A 22360-nucleotide genomic window follows, 5' to 3' on the forward strand; every position below is an offset into this window, starting at 1 on the left:
AAAAGAGTTAAAGCAAACACCACCCCATGGCTCACCAAAGACACCAAAAAAATTATGCTACAAAGAGATAAATCCTGGAAAGCTTACCTCCAACTTAAACAACCAGAAATCTTACTCAAATACAAACAGATGAGAAACCAAGCCAAAAAACAAGTTATTAAAGACAAAAAGTCTTACTACATCAAACTACAAGCAAATCACACAAAAAACCCTGAACATTTCTGGAACTCTATTAATTCTCTCCTTAAACCTGGTACAAAAAATAACCCTTGCCCAGACCCCAGCAAATCTGAACTTGAAATTGCAATAATGTTCAATACCTTCTTTACCTCTTCTATTGCTGAGCTAACCAAGACCTTTACCAACAATAACCCTCCACCTCCTACTGCTCAATCCTCCACTCCCCCCCCTACTTTTGAACTCAAACCCATCTCCACCACACTAATAAAGAGACTTCTCACTAAACTCAAACCTTGCTCCAATGCCCCTGACAGCATTTCTTCCACCTTCCTAAAAATAGCCTCTGACAGTATTGCTCTTCCTATCAGCATCCTGATCAATAGATCACTACTTGAATCCTATGTACCCAAACTATGGCGTTCTGCTTTTATACTTCCACTTCACAAGGGTGGCAAACATTTTAACACCTTCAATTTCCACCCCATAGCCATCCTCTCCCCAATATCCAAAATTCTTGAAAAATGTATCCACTTACAACTCCTGCCATTCCTTACCAAACACTTACCAAACATCAACTACTCTCCCCTACCCAAAATGGCTTCCGTCCTGGACACAGTACCAACTCCGCCCTGCTCTCCTTCTTATAGTCTGTCAATTCTGCTTGTGACTGTGGCAGTATCGTATCCTCTGTTCTGCTAGACTTATCTAAAGCCTTCGATACCATCTTCCATAGTCACCTATTAAATCATCTGTCTAACCTCAACATCTCCAATAAAACTCTTTCCTGGTTCTCCAGCTACCTTTCTGATAGATCCCAAGCCATGAAATGGGGCCAGGCCACCTCTACTTTCCTCCCAACCCCCACTGGAGTACCCCAAGGTTCAATCCTTGGCCCATTGCTTTTCAACATCTTTATTAACAACTGTCACAAAGCCATACCTAACACCAAAATTGTGCAATATGCTGATGATTCCACTCTGATCTGTCATGCCTCTAATCTAAAACATCTCCAATCTCCAACTCAAACTGCTTTCTCCACCACCGAAAATTGGATGCTCCAAAATCACCTCTCACTAAATGCCAACAAAACAAAGATCCTTCTATTCTCTCCCTCAAAATCCTTCCCTGTCATCAAAAACTTACTCCATATCACCAGTCTTAACAACTCCATTATCGAGGTCGTACCCTCAGCCAAACTTCTTGGTGTAACCATTGATGAACACCTAAAATTTAGTAATCACATCTAGCTAAATATCAAGAAAACCCACATAAAACTAGGCCTTCTTTACAGAAACAATCACTTCCTCTCTCCTTCCACCAGACTAACCCTCGCCACCACCTACCTACTCCCCTTCTACTGTATGGCGCTCCTCTGCTCACTAATTTATCTTCCTGTCTCACCTCCAAACTGGAAGTATGTTATAATAAAATTGCCAAATCTGCTACAAATGCAAAATCCTCCTCTCACCACTGCACCTCCCTTCACTCTATAAACTGGCTTGAACTCCCCAATCTACTTAACCTCCACCAAATCACCACTGCACACAAATTACTGTTCCAACCTACACGTGTCCTGCACTATCCAATATTCTGCAACCTTATAACCCCCCCCAGACCCCTTAGATCTACCCACCAAAACTTGATCATCATCCATAAACCCAAGTGCCCTGCTGGGCAGCTTCTGTTGTCTTATTCCCTAGCTAAAAAATGGAATGCTCTGCCCTCCACACTGAGAACCTGTGACAACCTTAATAACTTCAAAACTCAACTTCATTCTTACCTATATCTAAATAGGAAATGCAACTGTACTGTTCCACCCATTCCTCTCATGCTCTCCCCTCCGTTTACCGCAGGTTAACCTTCTTACCTCCCTAACCTCACTTTAAATTAATGATTATTTTTGTAAACAACAGCAATTTTAGCCACGATTCTATATGCCTGTTTTCACTCCTGAAGCTAAACTGCTTATTTATTTTCTCACTCCTTTGAATGCTACTTGTTGCTTGCAATCTCTAACTTCCTTTGTTATTAACCATGTAATAAAATGTTGTATTGTGGAGCTTTCTCCCCAAGCCTCCACTGTAAGTATTCTGTAAATAAACTTTAATGTCTAGCTTTTCTCCCCAAGCCTCCACTAAAATAACCTCCCTAAGCCCTGTGAACTAAATTGTAAATATTTTATTTCTCTTTTCTTTAGAATGCTACCTGTTTTGTAATCCTAACTTTCTTTGCAACTAATCATGAATTTTTCTTTGTAACTAATCACAAAATGTTCTTTGTAATTAATCTTGTAATGTTCTTGTAATTTAATCATGTACTTAAACTTTGTATTGTGGAGCTTTTCTCCCCGGGCCTCAACTGAAAACGGGAAAATGGGCTCCCCAGGCCCAGTGGACCTCCCCGGTCATCAAACTGGAATAAATAAATAAATAAATAAATAACATCAGAGCTGCAAGACATATTTGCAAAACATTAACAGCCATACATCTTTTGCAGTCATATCATTACATTCTAATAGTCACACCCATTTATATTAATACCTGATAAAACACAAAAACCTCAGCACTTATAAATGCTGAACTTTGTTACCTGAACACATTTTAACAAGACAGCTGCTGGAGTTTCTTATATATTGTTCATGATTTAGTCATCCATAGTCCTTTTTCATATTCAGTGTTTTTAAAGAATGCTAGCTAGTCATATTAGCACTTTGAAAATAATGTCTACCAGTATTTGAGAGGCAGTGTCACTGCACAGACTCATTTAGGCAGGAATTCTAGATATACCATAGGCTGACACTGTGACGTCCCCTTTCTGGGCCAGTAATCAAGGAGCCTGAATCCTCACCACTGACACTGGAGAGAGACATTCACTTGGAACAAAAATGGATACACCCAGTATTTCCAGATGGACCTCTCTGCATCAAGCACAATTTCCCTTAAGAACACACAGGAAACACAGTCAGCCCAGGGTCTGGGTTTCTGTCTCTATCTCTTCCCCAGGTCCCCAGTAAGGCTCCCCATTGGCACAGCTGCAGATTTAAGTCCTCACCACTCTCTCTGTGAAACAAGGGCTCCATGCCCATGCTTCATACACACACACACACATGTTTACTAGGTATGCCCTCTTCTACCCAGACTATAAGGTAGTTACTGCCACCAGACCCTCCCAAGCCAGCTACTCTAAGGCTCTTACAAGGGTACCCCAATTTTATTCAGTGAAATTAATATTGATATGAATGGTAGCTATAATGGTAGCTTGACCAATGCAGTAAGGCTCTCAGGAGTGCCCACAGAGTCACCAAAGATATGAGTACTCTCAAAGGTTAAAATATTCTCTAAAGAGCCAAACGCAATGAAAAGTTTAAATATATTTAATAATTAATAATAAAAGAACATGAAAATCTACATATCCATTTACAATAAACACCAGAGTTTGCCACTGGTAGTATTAAAAATAATGTGGACAGTTCACAGAGGTACAAAAAAACAATACTTAAGTAATCTCACTATATTTTCCTGACTGATCTCAAGAGTTACTATTCCCTGGTCACTTATTAGAGCAATGCAAGATGAAGTAGATGAATGATCCTTTGATGCCAGGTTCCAAAAACAGACTGCCATGAGACTTCAGTTTCAATTAGTATTAAAACATTATATTTGATGTTGTCAGTCTTCATTCTTGACCAGTGGGACTTGGTTCCAATCCTCGGAACTGGCTCAGCTGGTATAGAGCTTGCTCCAGCCAAAAAACTCTCAAGTTAAGATTCTATCCACAATGCCCCTCTTTCTATTACCTCAGATCTCGTTTGCCTCTCTGTTAGCAAGATACATCTGCTGATGCCGTACAGCTAAGTCAAAACTGTATTGATTTTTTCAAAACTTTCTGTCCTTTTCTATACTTATAAATATATATATATATATATATATATTTTTTCCTCTTGTATATACCTTTTGAGTGACTGTGCTTCTCTACCCTTAATACCTCATTGTATCTTCGTTACCATTTTTGGTAAACTTCCCCTCCCCTTTTTTTACCTTGTAAGGTAACTCTTAATTACCATTGTTGGTATTTTCTTTCCAGTCTTATCAATCTTGGTATTTCTCTCTACCATCACTGGTAGAATTTTCATCTATCCTTCACTGCAGTCGTGTGTGTGTGTGTGTGTGTGTGTGTGTGTGTGTGTGTGTGTGTGTGTGTGTGTGTGTGTGTGTGTGTGCATGCGTGTGCATGGGTATGTGCGTGTGTTGGTGATTCCCTTGACAGTTGACTAATTTTCTTTTTAATTCAAAATGGCGGAAAAGCAAAAGGGCACTTCTGGCTTTAAGCCATACCAAAACTGTGAGTGAAAGATGCCTAATTCAGATAAGCATCTTTCATGCGTATATTGTTTGCATGCACTCCATTTGGATCAAGACTATTTGATCTGCCAGGCCTTCAGTAACAGGGCTTTGGTAGAAAGACATACATTGATTTTAAAAGGAATGCTAAAATTTAACTTTGAAGAAGTGCTGTCCAAGTCACATCCTTCTTTCTCTAAATCTGATCACTCCAAAAAGAGGAGTTATTCAGTGCCAAGTTCCCCTATGGCACCAGAGACTAAGAAACACAAGTCCTCGGTTCCGTCAGTCTCCTCGGATCTGAAGACTACAGTTCCAAAATTAGCAGAAAGAGAATATTTGGCACCAGCTACTACTGTTCTCACAGCACCAAGAGCTTTGGCCCTTACGTCGGCACCAGTTTCCTGGTTGGTGCTGACTTCACCATCTGCACTGCAGCAGACTCTACCTTCCCCTTCAGTGCTGAAGTCTGTACTTATACATGTTCCCAGGGCAAGATATTCCCCTTCCATAGACCCCTTTGTGGGTCAACTACCCAGTCTTTTTTTGGAAAGGCCAAACTCTCTCTTGGGGATGTCTGTTCAGTCTTCCAGGAGTCTTTCCAAGGTAGACATGAGGTTGGTGGATCAGCTTTTGGCAGCCTGGGTCTTCCTGCCCCTTCTCAGACTTCTCTTCCTTTTGGAGTTGAGGCATTTTCTCCCAGGACTCCACTGGATCTTCCTTCTCTGACCTCCTTGGGAGGCTTAGAGTCCCCCACTTCAATTTTCTTGGTTCCCACCCTCCTTCCCCCTCCTGCAGGTTTCCTGGAGGATTGAGCATTTCTTCTGGAAACCTATAGGTTTAACCTTGGACATGGCTTCTACCTTTGTATATATGTTCTTCTGTCATACTATTTGGCTGCAAACTCAATCTAAGGTAATGGAGAGAGGGGCATTGTGGGTGGAGTCTTAGCTTGAGAGTATTTTGGCTGGAGTGGACTGTATAATGGCCGAGCCGGTTCAGAGGATTAGAACCGAGTCCCACTGGTCAAAAATGAATGAAGATCGACAACACAGATGGAATGTTTTGGTGAGTACATAACTTTGTTTTTTTTTGTCCGAGATTACAGAATGACATCACATGCGTCTGGTTATCTTGACTTCTGGTTCCCATGCAACCCCCCCATTGCTACAAACTGCCAGGATTTAGCACCTATGTGTTAATAATGCACACACACATACACAGCCTTGCTGCAGCTCCTTATAGTCATAAAACACTTTCACTCTTCTTACAGTAGCTAATAAACCATATCCCTTACAGACATTGCATCTCTGGTTTTATTCAAAACTGTAAGATAACATCTTTATGGCCTAGGCCCAGTAATTTAATTGCATACTATTTTCCAAAATCAGGTGGATTGAGATTAACCTCTTCTCTTCCAGTATCCACTATTAAAACATATATATTTAAACACTTGCAATAATGTATGTATATTTCTTTTTCTGTCCCGCAGGGCACACTGTTGGTACATTTTTAACACAAGCAGCTTTACAAATACATTTTTAACACAAGCATCTGTACAAATCAGTTTGATATAAAATGACATATAATTCTTTACAAAATTCCAGCTTGCTGTGCTGGCATATGTTACACATCCACTGCCCTACTCCTCCTGGCATAGCTCGCAATATCTCACATTGTCACAGGCACCATGATATAACGCAAGCCCCAAAACATTCAAATGTACCAAAAGCATTTTGTTACCTTTCTCAGCTTCAGATTTGGAAAAAAAAATGGATAATATTAAGAACATCCACCCTCTGAAACTGATTTATGTAGCTTGTGACAGATAGCATTGGTTACAGAACCCAAATCTACACCACTGCTGCCCAGACATGTTTGCAGTAAGATGACTGACCATAAGAGCTTATAGTAAATGCAAACTATTCCCTTGGGCCATGGCCATCACCTGTCAGCCATGAATAAGCTGTACAGTTTCAACTCCAGAATAGGGTTATAATCACTTACTCTCTGGATTTCTCCAACCTCAGTTTGAGCCCAGTGCCTTCTAGTGTCAACTTACCAACAGTAACTGAGACTTTGTCAAGCTATTTTTCACACAGATATTGCTCCAGTATTAGTATCCCTTATTCAAGGTACACTGCCATCAGTCGGACCGCTAATCTGACATCACATCCTCAGTTGTTGATCACTTTTCAAATAAACCAACCAATATTATGTCATAGTAACTGACGGCCAAGCAGTATTTCTCTTTAAAACAGGGGAAAACAAGAGTCACACTAATGTAGCAAGCATACCCTTCACTAGAGAAATAAGATATGAGCTTTAATTGTTAAGCTCCTATACATAGCACAAGCAGAAAACTATAATTCAAAGTGGAAAGGGATAATGTTGAAACAGGGAAGCTCAAGAAACAAGGAGAGAATGAGATTTTAGCTGCAGGCCTTTAAGGAGAATAACAACAATCATACAGAATAATATATCCATAAAGTAGCAGAAAGTATTCTAAGAACTAAGCCAACTTGAGAATGGGGAAAGTAGATTCTGCCAATAGAGATGACTGCAATTAGGGATATAGACAGTAGGCAAGAGGGGGCTGGAATTTATTGGAGAAAACTGGCAAAGAAACCAAGAAAATAACTAGAGAGAGAAAGGCAATAGAATGGGAAGAGGCCAAGCATTTATTTGGACTGCAGGTTAGAGATTGCCTTTCCTATCAAGGATTGATATCATAGTATAGGCAAAGAGAAAGAAATAGGGGGTCCTAAATGAAAGACCAGCACTGGTAGAGTTTAGTAGACTTTAGAACAGAAGCTGCCATTATAAAAGGAATTAGTACAGCATATAAAATATTGAATAATAACTATAAGGATCAATCAGAGGAGGTTAGAAATGATTGGGAAGAGAGATTGGATAAGCAGTTCACAAAGAAGGGTATATGTATGTCTCCCAGATATGCAACAAAATCATGAAAATTTAGGATTTTTGCTTGGAAATGTTTGCATAGATATTTTTATACCCCAAGTAGACTCCTGAGAATTTTTTCTCAGGTAGACAGCAAATGTTGGAGATGTGATGGGGAAGAAAGAGGTACTTGGGAACATATTTTCTGGGAGTGTGGTGGGTTGGCGGACTTTAAGGATTCCTTGCTAGATGCACTGTTGGAGATGCTGGGTGGGCAGTTAGGTGTGACGAGGGAGATGATTTTTCTGAGCTATGATATAGAATTGGAATAGCCTAGACATGGTAAGACCTTGCTGTGTTTAATTATGGTGGCTGCTAAAAAGCATTTACTAGAAAATGGAAATCAAAATCTAAACCCAACTATATTAGAAGTAGTGAATGTAGTAACAGAGATAAAACAACTGGAAATGAGATCTTTAGAAGAGGGTAAGGGCAAACTACATAGGAATAAATGGGAATTGTGGGAACAATACATACAGGAGACGAATGAGGTTTAAAAGAAGCCAGACTTAAATGAGCTATGTAATGTTTGAATGAAAATGATTGGTAAGATTATAAGTGATGTGTAATGTTTGCAACTGGGATTGTGTCAGTATGGTTTGTAAAACAAACCAGTCACGAGCGGAACGCTGATGCTTGCTGTACAAGTGCTGTACAGATGCAGTAACTGTAAACACTATCAGTATATCAATAACACAGTACGATTCAATATTCACGAACAGGAACTCCTTTATTTAGTTTCAGTAAGCGCTTTCACCCGATATGGGCTTCATCAGACTGTACAATAAACTAAAATGAGCACAGTCCTTATATACATAAAGTAATCAGGTGATTAATTATATAATTCATTAAGCAATCAATTAAAATCAAGATAAAATTACCCACAACATAAATTCATATTCAACTAGGTGGAAAATATAAAAAGCTTATAAATAATTAAATATATAGAAAACATGATAAAAAATATATATATAGATATGTATGAACATCTAAAAAGAGGAGTCTTATCAATGCTCCTAAATGGCTCTAACAATTTAATGCATTTTACAGTAAATCCACAAGATGGCAGTAGTAGATAAGTTAAAAATACTATGGAAATACTGTAAGATATTAATTAATGAGACATGTTTCACTGATAAGAATAATATTAAAATGACAAAATAGCTAACAAAGAGGTAAATATAGCAAATAATATTAATAGATTAGTTTATACCCATTTCTGAAGAAAAGAAGAATAAAGAGGGCCATAAAGAGGTAATATATTAATATTATTTGCTATATTTACCTCTTTGTTAGCTATTTTGTCATTTTAATATTATTCTTATCAGTGAAACATGTCTCATTAATTAATATCTTACAGTATTTCCATAGTATTTTTAACTTATCTACTACTGCCATCTTGTGGATTTACTGTAAAATGCATTAAATTGTTAGAGCCATTTAGGAGCATTGATAAGACTCCTCTTTTTAGATGTTCATACATATCTATATATATATTTTTTATCATGTTTTCTATATATTTAATTATTTATAAGCTTTTTATATTTTCCACCTAGTTGAATATGAATTTATGTTGTGGGTAATTTTATCTTGATTTTAATTGATTGCTTAATGAATTATATAATTAATCACCTGATTACTTTATGTATATAAGGACTGTGCTCATTTTAGTTTATTGTACAGTCTGATGAAGCCCATATCGGGTGAAAGCGCTTACTGAAACTAAATAAAGGAGTTCCTGTTCGTGAATATTGAATCGTACTGTGTTATTGGTATACTGATAGTGTTTACAGTTACTGCATCTGTACAGCACTTGTACAGCAAGCATCAGCGTTCCGCTCGTGACTGGTTTGTTTTATTTTACTATATTTTCGGAACGCTGTACCTCCGGTGGATCTTTTGCTGCTTTTTCAGTATGGTTTGTGATGTAAAATAGTTGCAACTAGGATTGTGTCGGTGTGGTTTATTTTCATTCATATAAATGTATGATTGCTTATGTCATAAGTGATGGTTTAATAAAGATGTTTCTTGTTTAAAAGAAGGGACAGGATTTGAATAATTTATGTAATGTTGGTAAGGTTATATGATATAGCAATATATGTGAAGTATAATGTTTGTCAACATTAATTTGTTAATACAGTTTGATTACTTTTGTGTAAATGTAAATTTGCCTATGTCACAAGTGACACACTATTACTGTCACCTGCAACAAAAACACCAAAATCGCCCACAGAACTTTTGGGCTACTTTAAATAACCTCCTCCAGCCAGGACATTCCACTACCCCTACCCCCTTGACTACCCTCCGAAAACCTCCAGAAAATGTGGCTAACACCTTCAATGCCTTCTTTACGGAAACTCTTCAATCCCTTGCCAACAGTCTAGCCCCCAATAGCCCAAGTACTATCGACCCCGCACCCAAAACGCATCTGTCCTTCAGTTTTCAACCAGTACCAACATCACTTATCAGGTCACTGATCAAGAAACTAAAATCCACCACCCTATCAGCAAATCTCCTCCCAGCAGAGTATCTTCAGAAAACCGCAGATGAATTAACATACCCCATTTCAATACTAATCAATAGAACTATTCTTGAAGCCTATATCCCTTCCATATGGAAGATCTCTCATTTTATTCCTCTTCATAAAGGAGGTAGCTCCACTGAATTATCAAGCTATAGACCTATAGCCATCCTGTCACCCTTGGCAAAAATCATGGAATAATGTATCCACAGACAATTCCTACCCTATCTCAGTCTGAACAGTCTTCTAGCCTCCTCCCAGCATGGTTTTAGACCATACCATAGTACACCCAGTCCTCCGATCATTCTCTCATACAGTAAATCAAAACCGTGACAACAACAAGCTCTCCTCTGCCCTTTTCTTAGACCTATCCAAGGCATTTGACATGGTAAACTACCACCTACTAATAAGTACGCTAAAAGCACTCTCACTAGATAACTAAGCAAGTCTCTGGTTTCAGTCTTATCTAAGTGGCAGACAACAAGCTGTATTATGGACGGGGAATCTATCCACTCTATTACCAGTCACTCTTGGCGTCCCTCAGGGGTCTATATTAGGCCCGCTCCTATTCTCCATCTTCATTAATGATTTGAATACAGTCATTCCAAAAGCAGTTTGTATTCAGTATGCGGATGGCTCTACCCTAATCTGCTCTGCTACCTCTCCGATAGATTTACAGAATCTATCCCAAAGCACCTGTAATAAGGTAGAAAACTGGTTCACTCACCGGCGTCTTCTATTAAATCCAAATAAAACAAAGCTGTTACTCTTTACCCCCACTAGTAAGGTTCCATTGCCATTACTTACCATAAAATCCAACAAAGGAACTATAATTTCCCCAGAACCTACTACTAAGCTACTAGGTGTATTAATCGACCACAGTCTCAAGTTCAATGCTCACATCGACCGTACCATTAAGATAGTAAATAAGAAACTTGTCTCTTTATATAAGATTAAGCAATTCCTTAGCCCATCTGCTAAGACCATGATTGCCCGAACACATTTACTTTCAACCCTGCTATATGCCTCTCCTATTTTTACAAATCTAAGTAAATCTGACCTAAATAAACTCACTAGCTGCTGTAATAATATTGCCCAATTTGCCACAGGTTCACCATATAGACAACACCATTGTCTTAACCTTCAGCCTCTAGGCTGGCTAGAACTACCCTATCAAATTCAGTATAATCAATTAATTGTGGCACACAAAGTTCTCTATCAACCAGAAAACACATCCATACTTAAAAATATCATCATCCCATACAGTAACCTAAAAACTCTCCACTCCTCCAATAGAATGCTAGTTCAAACTGTTAAAACCAACAACTTAGCTGGTGACTCTCTATTTACCAACTCTGTTGGCAAAATTTGGAACTTCCTGCTGAACTCACCGCAGTCCCCTCTTTAACTCAATTTAAAACATCTCTTAAAATCACTTAAAAATACACTGGCTCTGCCCCTGTATAAACCCTGACTAACCCTCTCACTATTTACTATGGATCTCTAAACCTGGCCACTTGTTGAAACTATCTTTACCATAACTCGGATACTTCATCTGTTCCAGTTGATAGATTAATGATTGTACTGCTGAACTATAGGAAAACTTACACAGCTATGTACTACTAAAATTACTGTGTTTGTGCATAAAAGTCTATAATTTCTTAAATCTGCTATATATTCTGGCACATCTGGAATAGTTTTTGTAATTGTTCTTTCACAAAGTATATAATTGTCGAAGTATGTAACTGTCCTGTACAAAGGTATACAATCGTCAAGTTACTATGTATGTATGTATCTATGGAGCTTTTCTCCCCGGGCCTCCTCTGAAAACGGACCAAAATCCAGTCAGACTCTCCCAGTTAACAAATATAAAAGAAATAAATAAAATAAATAAATAATTCAATAAAGGTGTTTAAAAAATGAGCTTTAATCATTGTGAAATGAACACATGAAAACTCTGTTTTAATAGATCTGGTTTCATATACAAAACTATATTGCAGTTTGTACCAGGAAAGGAAAATGAAAGGTTTCTTATGGACAGACTGCTGACAGAAAAAAACTTTTACTGTATCTATAGATACTTGTTCAATTACTTATGGTTTTTGATTGAAGCCTCAAGATGTAAATTAAGTCCACGTTTATAATCAAAGCATCTTTATGTAGCTACCTTTGGCATTTAGGATTCGCGAAGTCCAAATGGAAAGAAAAGGACAGCAGCAGTTCTTGTGAAGTTCACAACTTGGTGGTTAGGCAGATTATCCTGATGTCCAAAAAACAGTCCAGGGTATCGTGGAAGAAGATAGGGCAGCAGTGTCACTGATGCAGCACACTTCTCAGTGTTCAGAGATATTTCAAAAACAAATAGAATCTGCCTTTCAAGTAAGCTGCAGAATACGCAGTTCTGTTCCTTGGTAATGTAATACAGCTTCTGAAGTTAGCAGCGAGTAAAACAACCATAAATAAAGATCTGCATTCTGCAATTTTAATAAAATATGCAACTGTTTACATTTTTAAATCCAGTGTAGCATGTACCTTTGATATAATTCAAATGTTTATTTTCTTCTCAGAGTGATGCCTCCAGAGAACACGTAACCACAGTACAGTCATCCTGTTGGTCCTACTCTTGTTTCCATTCTTCTTTACTTTATAGTTTCAAGACATTTGATATATTTTCTGGGTTCTCTTCTTTAGAAATGTCTGGCTCTTGTACTAAAATTCTTCATTTACATGAAGAGGCAAACTGCAAATCATCCATGTTTGACTGAGGTGCACATGTGCATTGTCATAGAGAAAAATCATGTTATGAACACCTGAGAATGATAACTAACTTGAACTAAAATTGCATTACCATCACTCCTTTACTGTGACCAGAAACCAATGTGTTTGCTGCTAAATAGTGGCAGAAAAATCATGATATATGATTACTTGTTTCTCCTCTATGGTAATATGTCCTACCCAAGACAAACAACCGATCAGCTTCACAAAGCGTTTGCTTCTCCCAGACCTTCACTCTGACTGCTGATTGGCTAGCCCTTTGCAGGGAAATTATCAGCCAGAGGGGAAAAATATTCAGCACTTTGTTGTTGTTGAAAGAGGAAGCAACTGTGAGACTTCAAAAGAGAAATCTGCTTTCAAGCTTCTTTTTCACCAGACAAGTTCCCACTGGGGAACTCTTCCACACAGAATTTGTTACTGTTTTAAGAAAATATTGTTATATTTTATTTGGTGAGTAAAAGCAGCATTTCTTCTTTAAGAAACCTGGTGATTTTTATCATTATTGAACGTTTCTTGTTAGGGGCCACTATCTTTAGCTAAGGGCTTGTTATTTGATTTGGGGATATTTTTGTGGTAAATGTGTATTGGTTTTTAAAACCTTTAAACTAATTTTGGGATTTTAAGGATCAGGAAGTGTTTTGACGGGGCAGAACATTTTTTTAATATGTTTAGTGTTTGTGTATACTTCATGAAAACTTACCTGATAATTTTTTTTCTGCCAGACTGCATTGAGGACTAGTGTTTTATTTCTGACAGGATTTCCTGTGTTCTACTTATGCTTTTACAGAAAATGGGACTGCATGGGGAAGTATATGTGTGGATGTGTCTGTGTGTATGCTGCTTGTGAACACTTGTTTGACAGCTTACCCTTCTGACTGATTTGATCCAGCACTGCTTACTGGTATTTGGACCACTTCCTTGGCTGTAGCATGGTTACTTACTCCAGTCCTGCTGGCTTGTCTCTCTCTCTCTGTACCTAAAAAGAAAAAAACAATGTGTCAAAGAGCCCTTACCAACAGTACGGGCTGAGATAATGCCCTAGCCATTAATTAGTCAACCTGTAGTGGCCAGCTGTTGTTCCTCAGACTACTCACTTGCTTGCTGGGGTTCCTCTAGTGTAGTCCTTTCAACCACCACGCCCTGAGGAGGGTTGGGGGGGGGGGGTCAGCCAAATCCTTTTTGGCTGCTATAGTGTCCAATTTGAGCATGGGAGAACCATATACTTTCAGAGTGGAAAACACTCCAAGGGATGCTTCTTGGGGTAGCCAGGGAAGTAGACCACTTGACAGGGTTGAAGTCCCATCTCCTAGGTGGCCATCTTCCAGGGTGTTACCTGTACAAAAGAAAACAAGATTTAGACATTCATCATCTGAAGATATGGTGCATATCTGTAAAGATAATTTTCTTACCTTAGACAGCCAATTATTACAGGATGTTAATCCTGGTGCCTAGAAATCCTTACTTGAGGACAGTGTCAGTAAAGAACTTCCTGAGGAAAATCTGTCAGAGGATTCTGACATGGACAAGAGACAGCACTTCCTCTTTGGAAGATTCCCAAGCCCAAAACACAGATTCCAAGGAAACCTGGTCCTCACCAGGTCCTCACCATCTCCTTTAAAGGTGTTTTCTTATTTTCAGGTTATTTTCAGGATGAGTGAGGTATTTTTTGTAGGAATAAGTGAATGTTCGCTCTAAACTGAGGCGATATGATATGCTACAAGGGATTATACATTATTCTATACCCATCCCCCTTATATTGCCAACTTTGGATTATGTGTTTAATGTTGCTGTAATAATCTTGAGTCCCACCTTCCAGTCCTAAACAAAGGCAGACAGATTTTATAAAGTACCAACACAAAACATACAGACCAAGCTATGACATAATGGTGACCACCACAAAACTCTGAAAGTTCCAGAATGTGCAGTTTATTGTAAAAAAGGGTTAGTGCTTTCTTCTGTACAAAATAAACTGGACCCCATCAGAGCAAAGATTAAGTTGGTACACTGATACATTTATACATTTGTACGATGTATGACACAAGTACTTAAACCACTCATTAACATTTTAAAGAGACACACTCATCAATAAATAAAAAAAATGTAAAAACTTATTTAATCAAATACTTTGACTTATTAATGATATGCACATTTATAAAAAAAATGATCATACCTTTCCCATAGTTGAAATATTCAGCTGAAGCTTTTAAAAACATATATAGCATATAAAATAATTACTATCTAAAAATCAGTGTCTAAAAAATAATAATGCATACCATTACCATCCCTATAACTTAGCTGATCTCAACTTTAAAATAAATAGATATTTTTTCATTGATACCAGGTTTGTGAGTTGCATCTAACTTTATGTGCCAGTAGTGTTATCTATGTTCTAACTATGTCTCCCATGTGCCAACCATAGGACACAAATTAACTTTATCCAGTATAGCAAAAGTAATTTTTTTTAAATAAACTAGTGAGTGCTTCTAAAGTGCATTCCTATTAATCATGGTTCTAATATCATAAAGATCTTCATGTGACAGCTTCGAAAGGGAAGTGCAGTTGTGTCAGTTGCACTTAACATTACAGCAGGAGATTACATTTCTCAGGGCTGCAGTAACCTTTGGGCTGTTGGGTTGTATCCTGCCCAGGATACAACAACCAGCCAGCTTCACAGATCTCTGCACCCCCCCCCCCCCCCACACACACACACTCATACTTTCGATCTGACTGCTGATTGGCCTGTCTCTTAGAGGGAAATCCGTCAGGGTGAAGAAATATTCAGGACTTTCTTGTCTGTAGAGAGAGAAAGAGTTGACTCATCCTGAACCTCTAATGCTATAACAGTAATCAAAAAACTTTATATCCCATTAAATAACTATATTAGGCAGCAGTAGTATCTGCATGGAAGAAAGGCCTGGCAATCTACTTCCATAATGTGCCACGAGAACGCTATGGAGCCTATCCATAGAGTCTCCATAAGCTGATTTCGACTTGAGGGCCTCTGCCTTAACTTAGACATCCAGAGGCTTCTGCTTGGGATCTGTGCATTGTACATGAAAAATGAAATCTGCTTCCCTCTGAGCCATCAAATCAACTTCATTTACTTATATTTGAAGATGCCTTTTCTAGTCAGATTAAGTCTTGCTAGAAATATTACTGAACTTTAGATCTTTGTGTATAAAGTTAGATATATATTCTTCCACAAGAAAAAAAGTGATCTGAAGTAGGATATTCATTTGTCTGCAACCTGTGGGTTATGGATCTGATATCGGATCCGAACTGGCATGGTTTTCCAGCTATGGATCCAAGCTCTCAGCTCCTCCCCTCACCCATAATGCCCTGCTCTACCCTCATGACCTCAGATCTCGTTTGCCGCGCTGGTGACTGGATTGGTATCTATAGCTCTCAGCTAAGTGCTAGTTTTATATCTGTTAATTCAGAATTTTTGAAGTTTTTTGTGCTTTTTTGTGTGAAAGTTTAGGTATCCCTCTTTGATAGTTTTATTTAGAGTTAAATTAAGTATTTTTTCCTCCCTCGCTGTTGGCGAGAGTGTGTGTGTTGGGCCTGTGTGCCTGTATTTGTTTTAGTTACTTTTAATTAGTAGCTGTATAGATTTGGATGGCTGAACAGCCCAAATCTGTATTCTCTAAATGCTCGAGTGTGGCCATAAGCTCTCCCGGCTGATGGCCACACTGTGTGTTGCCTGGGGTTGAACACCTCACATCTGGATGCTCCATTTGTGCAGGGTTCAACCCCAGGGCACTGAGGAGCGGAGGTCCAAGCTTGTCTTGGCGGGCCTTTACCGCCGGACTCGGCTCCGACCTCCGCTCCTTCGGGAGTAACCGTGGTTTCAAGTTATTCCCTCCGTGGCACCCTCCTGCTCCTGGGACTCAACCTCCCGCTTTCTGGAGAGGAGAGGGATGCTAGGAAGGACCGGAGGGAGAAGCACCACAAGCGGGCCGAGACCTCTGTTTCGCCCCGCCAGCCAAGCGGGCTTCTCCCGGCTCCGTCGGCTCGGTCTCCTCCTTCTCGGCTCCGGTCCCCAGTGTGCTTTTCACCGGGTCCTGAGGAGGAGGAGACCCGATCTCCGTCGAGGCTATCGAGGAGGCACTCCAGGCCTACCTCGGTAGCCTCGTCGAGATCCACATATAGCCTTTCGGATGCTGATCTGGACCGGATGATGAGAAGATTCATCCAGGCCCAGATGCAGATGGGAGTGCTCTTGCCTCCCCCCCCCCCTCTGGGGGGGAGCTCAACACCCTTTTTTAAACCTATTGCTCCTTCTCCGACCCGCTATCCGGGTTCGGAGCAGCTGGAGCCGAGCAGCTTTGGAGCCGGGGGTGGGTCGGCGCCGATAGTACTCGGTACTTCGGATCCGACCCTGCCCTCGAGTGCGTCGGATCCGATCTCTCGGAGCCTGGATCCGAGCCTCGGATCCGGGGGGATCAGTGCTCCTTCGGCGCCGTCTGTGTCGGAGCGCACTGTCCCTTCGGATCCGGCCGGCGCCGGCTCCGATCCACTCTTCGGATCCGAGGGGGAGCTGATTGTCGGATCCTTTGGTCGAGGTCGGCTCCCCTTCGGCGTTTGATGTAGTGGAGAGGGCCCTGTTGAGGGTCTCCGGACCCCCGGCACTTGTTCCGGCTCCGCCCGCCTCCCTCTGCACTGGGCCAGGCTTCCACCATCCGGCCCCTGGGACAGCCCGCTTGTGTGCCCCAAGTTGCTCCTATGGAACAAATTGCTGCTTGTGAGGACTCCTCTGACAGCCCCCAGAGGACGCCCTCGCAAGCATACGCAAAAGGAGGCACATTGACTCCCGAGTCTCTCACAGAAGACACGGACTTGGAGGAAGGGGAAGGCTCCCCACGGTCACCCCCCGAGGATGTCTCATTTGGAGACATCATGGAAATGCTCCGTATAAGGGGGGGGGTGGTCTGCCCCCAAGTCTTCTTCGGACGAGTCCGTGTTCTTGGAGGCATTTGAAGCGGGCCCATCTACCTCTTGGGTGTCCCCCCCTGCCGACCCCCTGGTGGACCTTATTACCACCAGGGCGTGGAAGGAACCGGACACCGTGGAGCCAATTCCTAAGAGGCCAGATAGGATCCTTAGCCCACCGTCCGACCATGCCCATTGGAGTAAGGGGCCTCCGGTAGATGCCATGTTGACGGCGGCGGCCACCAAGAGGGAACTGGCTCAGGAGAGTCCCTCAGTCCACCCCCCGAGCAAGGAGTCTCGGATGATGGACCGCTTGGGGAAGCGGATGTTTAGTTCAGCGACCTTCTCGGTAAGGGCGCTGAACTACTTGGCACATGTCATTAGGATGCAGCGAGATCTTATTAAAGAATACGCTGCATCCCCCCCAGAGTCCATTTCGGAGGAGGACAGGATTCTGCACTCCACCCGTATGGCCACTCTTAGGTCAGTTACTAATACCTCTATGCGGCTACTCTCCCACGCAACGGAAGGCGCCGCTAGAGCTGCGGGGACAGGACTAGTCACTAGACGTCAGGCCTGGCTCCGTCACTGTGATTTTTCTGAGCCCTTCAAAGCGTCATTTGCGAACGCCTTTGATGGTTCTGCTCTGTTTGGCAAAACCGTCAGAGACGTTGACCCAGAGCGAGAAGGACGGGAAGACGCTGTCTGCCGTCGGAATCCGCTTCTCTGCACCCCAGAGGCCCTACTCTAGGAACCAAAAGGGTCAGAAGAAGATGTGGTTCCGGAAGTCGCAGCAGTCCCAGCCTGCTCCGGACAACCAGTCCTTCCGTGGCAGAGGAGGACAGGGAGGACGCCGCCCTAGAGGCAGAGGGGCTCCCAGAAACTTCGGGTCCAGGGAACCTTTCTCTGAACGGCCCGCAGCAACCCTGAGGGGTTGCCCGACTGCTCCACTCTGGAGGCAGTCGGGGGACGTTTTTCGGGGCACCTAGCGGCATGGGAGTCCATAACATCAGACCGCTGGGTTCTCCAAATCATATCCAGAGGATATCGCATCCCTTTCCTTCACCTTCCAAAGTTGAAATCCCTCCCAGACATCCCACCCGGTCAACGGGAGGCCGCTTTGGCAGAAATTGGCCATCTGCTAAAGAAAAGAGCCATCCAGCCCGTCCCCCCAGACCAGATCGGATCAGGGTTCTACTCCAGATTCTTTTTAGTGCCAAAGAAGACGGGGGAACTAAGACCAATCCTAGACCTCTCTCTCTTGAATCTGGCAGTCCCCAAAGAAAAATTCCGAATGGTCACTCTGCAATCTATTCTCCCCCTTCTGGGAGAAAATCACTGGATGTGCTCGATAGACCTCAAGGACGCGTACTACCACATCCTGATGGACAGGCGCTCCAGGAGGTTTCTCCGCTTCCGGCTGGGAGCCAGTCACTACCAGTTCCGGGTCCTTCCCTTTGGTCTCACCACAGCCCCCAGGGTGTTCACCAAAGTATTAGCAGTGGTAGCGGCCCACCTGAGGCTTCAGGGGGTGCAGGTCTTTCCCTACCTGGACGACTGGCTTCTTACCGCCCCAACAAGGCATCTACTTTTATTGGCGCGAGACTCCTTTCTCCATCTTGCTCCTTTTCTGGGCATCACAATAAATACAAAGAAATCCAACCTGGCGCCCACACAGCTCTTAGATTTTATTGGGGCCAGGCTAGACACAAGGAGTTTACGAGCCTTCCTCACTGCGGACAGAGTTTAAAATCTGCAGCTCCAGGTGCGGGCCATTCTCCACTCAAGTTCTGTTCCGGCGGAGTTGGTCCTGAGGGCTCTAGGGTCCATGGCATCAGCTATAGCACTTCTTCCTCTTGCCAGGCTCAATATGCGCATTCTACAGTGGACGCTCTTAGTACAGTGGTCATACCTTGCTCTCCCCATGCATCATCCCATAGCGATCAGCAAGGCTTGCAAGCGGTCCCTCTTGTGGTGGCTCCACTCCCCGGATCTCCACAGAGGCCGCCTATTTTGTGCTTCTGCCCCTCTCGCCACGGTGAGCACGGACGCGTCGCGCCTGGGGTGGGGGCACTTTTGGGCCGGACCGTCCAAGGCACGTGGACGATTCAGAGACCTTACTGCATATCAATGTTCTAGAGATGAGAGCAGTGCTCTTAGCGTTGCTAGCACTTCAGGACTTTCTTCCCTTGGGAACAATTGCGATTCAATCGGACAACATGTCTGTTGTCTGGTACATCAACAAGCAAGGGGAACAAGGTCTTACCCTCTTTGTCGAGAAGCCATGAGAGTTTGGGAATGGGCAATCTCCACCAACCGCTTTCTAATAGCAACGCACATTCCGGTCGGTCCAACATCCTAGCGGACAAGCTCAGTCGCACCATTCTGACCCCTTACGAGTGGTCTCTCAATTGTCAAGTAGCGGAACGCATATTCGCACGGTGGGGAACCCTTCATGCAATCTTTTGCCTCTCCCTCAAACAGGAAGTGCGACAGTTTTTTCGCTCTGTTACCTCCTCCGGAGGTACCCCAAGAGACGCTCTGGTGCATGCTTGGCCACCCGGTCTTCTGTATGCTTATCCACCCTTGCCTCTGATGCTCCAAGTTCTTCAGAAAGCCTCTCGGGTGGGTTGCAGAATGATTCTCATTGCTCCGTTCTGGCCTCGACAGATCTGGTTCCCCTTCCTAAGGTCTCACTCGGTGAATCCTCCTTGGATTCTAGATCCCATCCCGGATCTGATATCCCATCCATCCTGCATTCCTCCTCCGAATCTGGACAACCTGAAGCTGACCGCTTGGCTGCTCCAGTTCCACTCTTGATTAGGACTCCCGGTATTTCATCACCGGTTAAGGCAATTTTGGTGGCAGCTCATAAACCATCCACTAGAAAGGTTTACCGAAGCAAGTGGAAACGCTTTTTTGTGGGCGGAGCGGCAAGGCCTGAATCCCTTCACGGTTCCTCTTCCTTTAGTGCTTGACTTTCTAACCACTCTCTTTAACGATGGTGCCAGCAGTTCCACAGTCAAAGTACAACTGGCGGCAATTTCTCATTATCACATTGGCCATGACTCTAATCCTCTTATGTCAGCCAAATTGTCTAAAATTTTTCTTAAAGGTACCTTTCTTCTCAGGCCCCCTATAAAGCAAGCAGTTCCTCCTTGGGACCTCTCTCTGGTCCTACAGGCCTTGACTGCCCCTCCTTTCGAGCCAGCGGCTACGGTGGATCTCAAATTCTTGTCCTACAAGACAGCCTTTTTGGTAGCCATTACATCGGCCAAGAGAGTTTCTGAGCTTCAAGCATTATCAGCTAAACCTCCTTACTTGGTATTTCATCCGGACCGTGTCTACCTCAGGACCAACCCGTCCTTTCTTCCTAAAGTCGCTTCTGAAGCAAACATCAATCAGTCCATTAACCTCCCTGTTTTCTTCCCTAAATATGAAAACAAAGGTGAATATAAGCTACATTCATTAGATGTTCACAGGCAACTTAGATTTTATCTGAACAGGACGGCTGGTCATAGGCAATCCGACCAGTTGTTTATTTCCTTTGCAAAATTCAATTTGGGCAAGCCAATTTCTAAAGTTTCTCTGTCCCGCTGGATTTCACAGTGCATCTTATTGGCTTATCAAGCTTCAGGAAGGCCCGCACCGGAGGGTGTTCATGCCCATTCAACCCGGTCAGTATCTACCTCGGCAGCCTTCAAGGCTAGGATTCCTCTAGATGATATTTGTGCAGCAGCCACGTGGGCTTCATCTCATACTTTTATTTCCCACTATAAGTTGGATCTTGCATCTAGGGGTAGAGCATCCTTTGGCTCAGCGGTGCTCCGGAATATCCTTCCATGATGGCCGCCCAAGATTCAGGTAGCTGGGGACTCTGTCCCACAGGTTGCAGACAAATGAATATCCTACTTCAGATTTAGAAGTTATGTACTCACCATAACGTTCCATCTGAGTAGGTGTATTCATTTGTCTGCAACCATCCCGCCCTCCTATCCCCCTGGCCTTTCAGTTTCCTGCATATTCTATGTTACCCTTTTCAGGGTGTTGTTGCTTTGGCAAACTCGATCTGAGGTCATGAGGGTAGAGCAGGGCATTATGGGTGAGGGGAGGAGCTGAGAGCTTGGATCCATAGCTGGAAAACCATGCCGGTTCGGATCCGATATCGGATCCATAACCCACAGGTTGCAGACAAATGAATACACCTACTCAGATGGAACATTATGGTGAGTACATAACTTCTAATTTTTAGAAAAGAATACCTCCTTTCTGCAAAAGTGCCACTATACTTTGAATTAATCCATAACAGCTTTGCGTTAATTTTCACAAATATAGAAATAAAGGGAGAAGGATTTTGGGTACTTGTGTATTAACATAAACAGGAGGCAAATGTTTAATACTTTGGAAAATTATTGATTTTTGTTTGAAACATTACATCCTGTCCACTACAATTTCAAATACATACATATAAAGTACATTTGAAATACACTGATTTGACACTAGCATCATGTTTTCCATTTACTAGCATCATGTTTTCCATTTCCACCGCAGTCTGTCTTCATTTCAACTGTTTGTCATTTAAGTGACAAAGTTGTGTCTTGAAACCTGCATATTACAGCATGTTACTTACATTTATCTTTTAGTTCCT

General features: G+C 42.2%; 1 protein-coding gene across 1 annotated transcript in view; it reads left to right on the forward strand.

Annotated features, from left to right (window-relative positions):
* The window catches only part of NEK10 (NIMA related kinase 10), a 3576599-nt gene that overhangs the window by 418534 nt on the left and 3135705 nt on the right, over window positions 1–22360 (forward strand). The window lies entirely within an intron of this gene.

This window comes from Protopterus annectens, chromosome 3.part0, assembly GCF_019279795.1.
Source record: "Protopterus annectens isolate FY-2018-M chromosome 3.part0, PAN1.0, whole genome shotgun sequence".
In the NCBI taxonomy this organism is placed as follows: Eukaryota; Metazoa; Chordata; order Ceratodontiformes; family Protopteridae; genus Protopterus; species Protopterus annectens.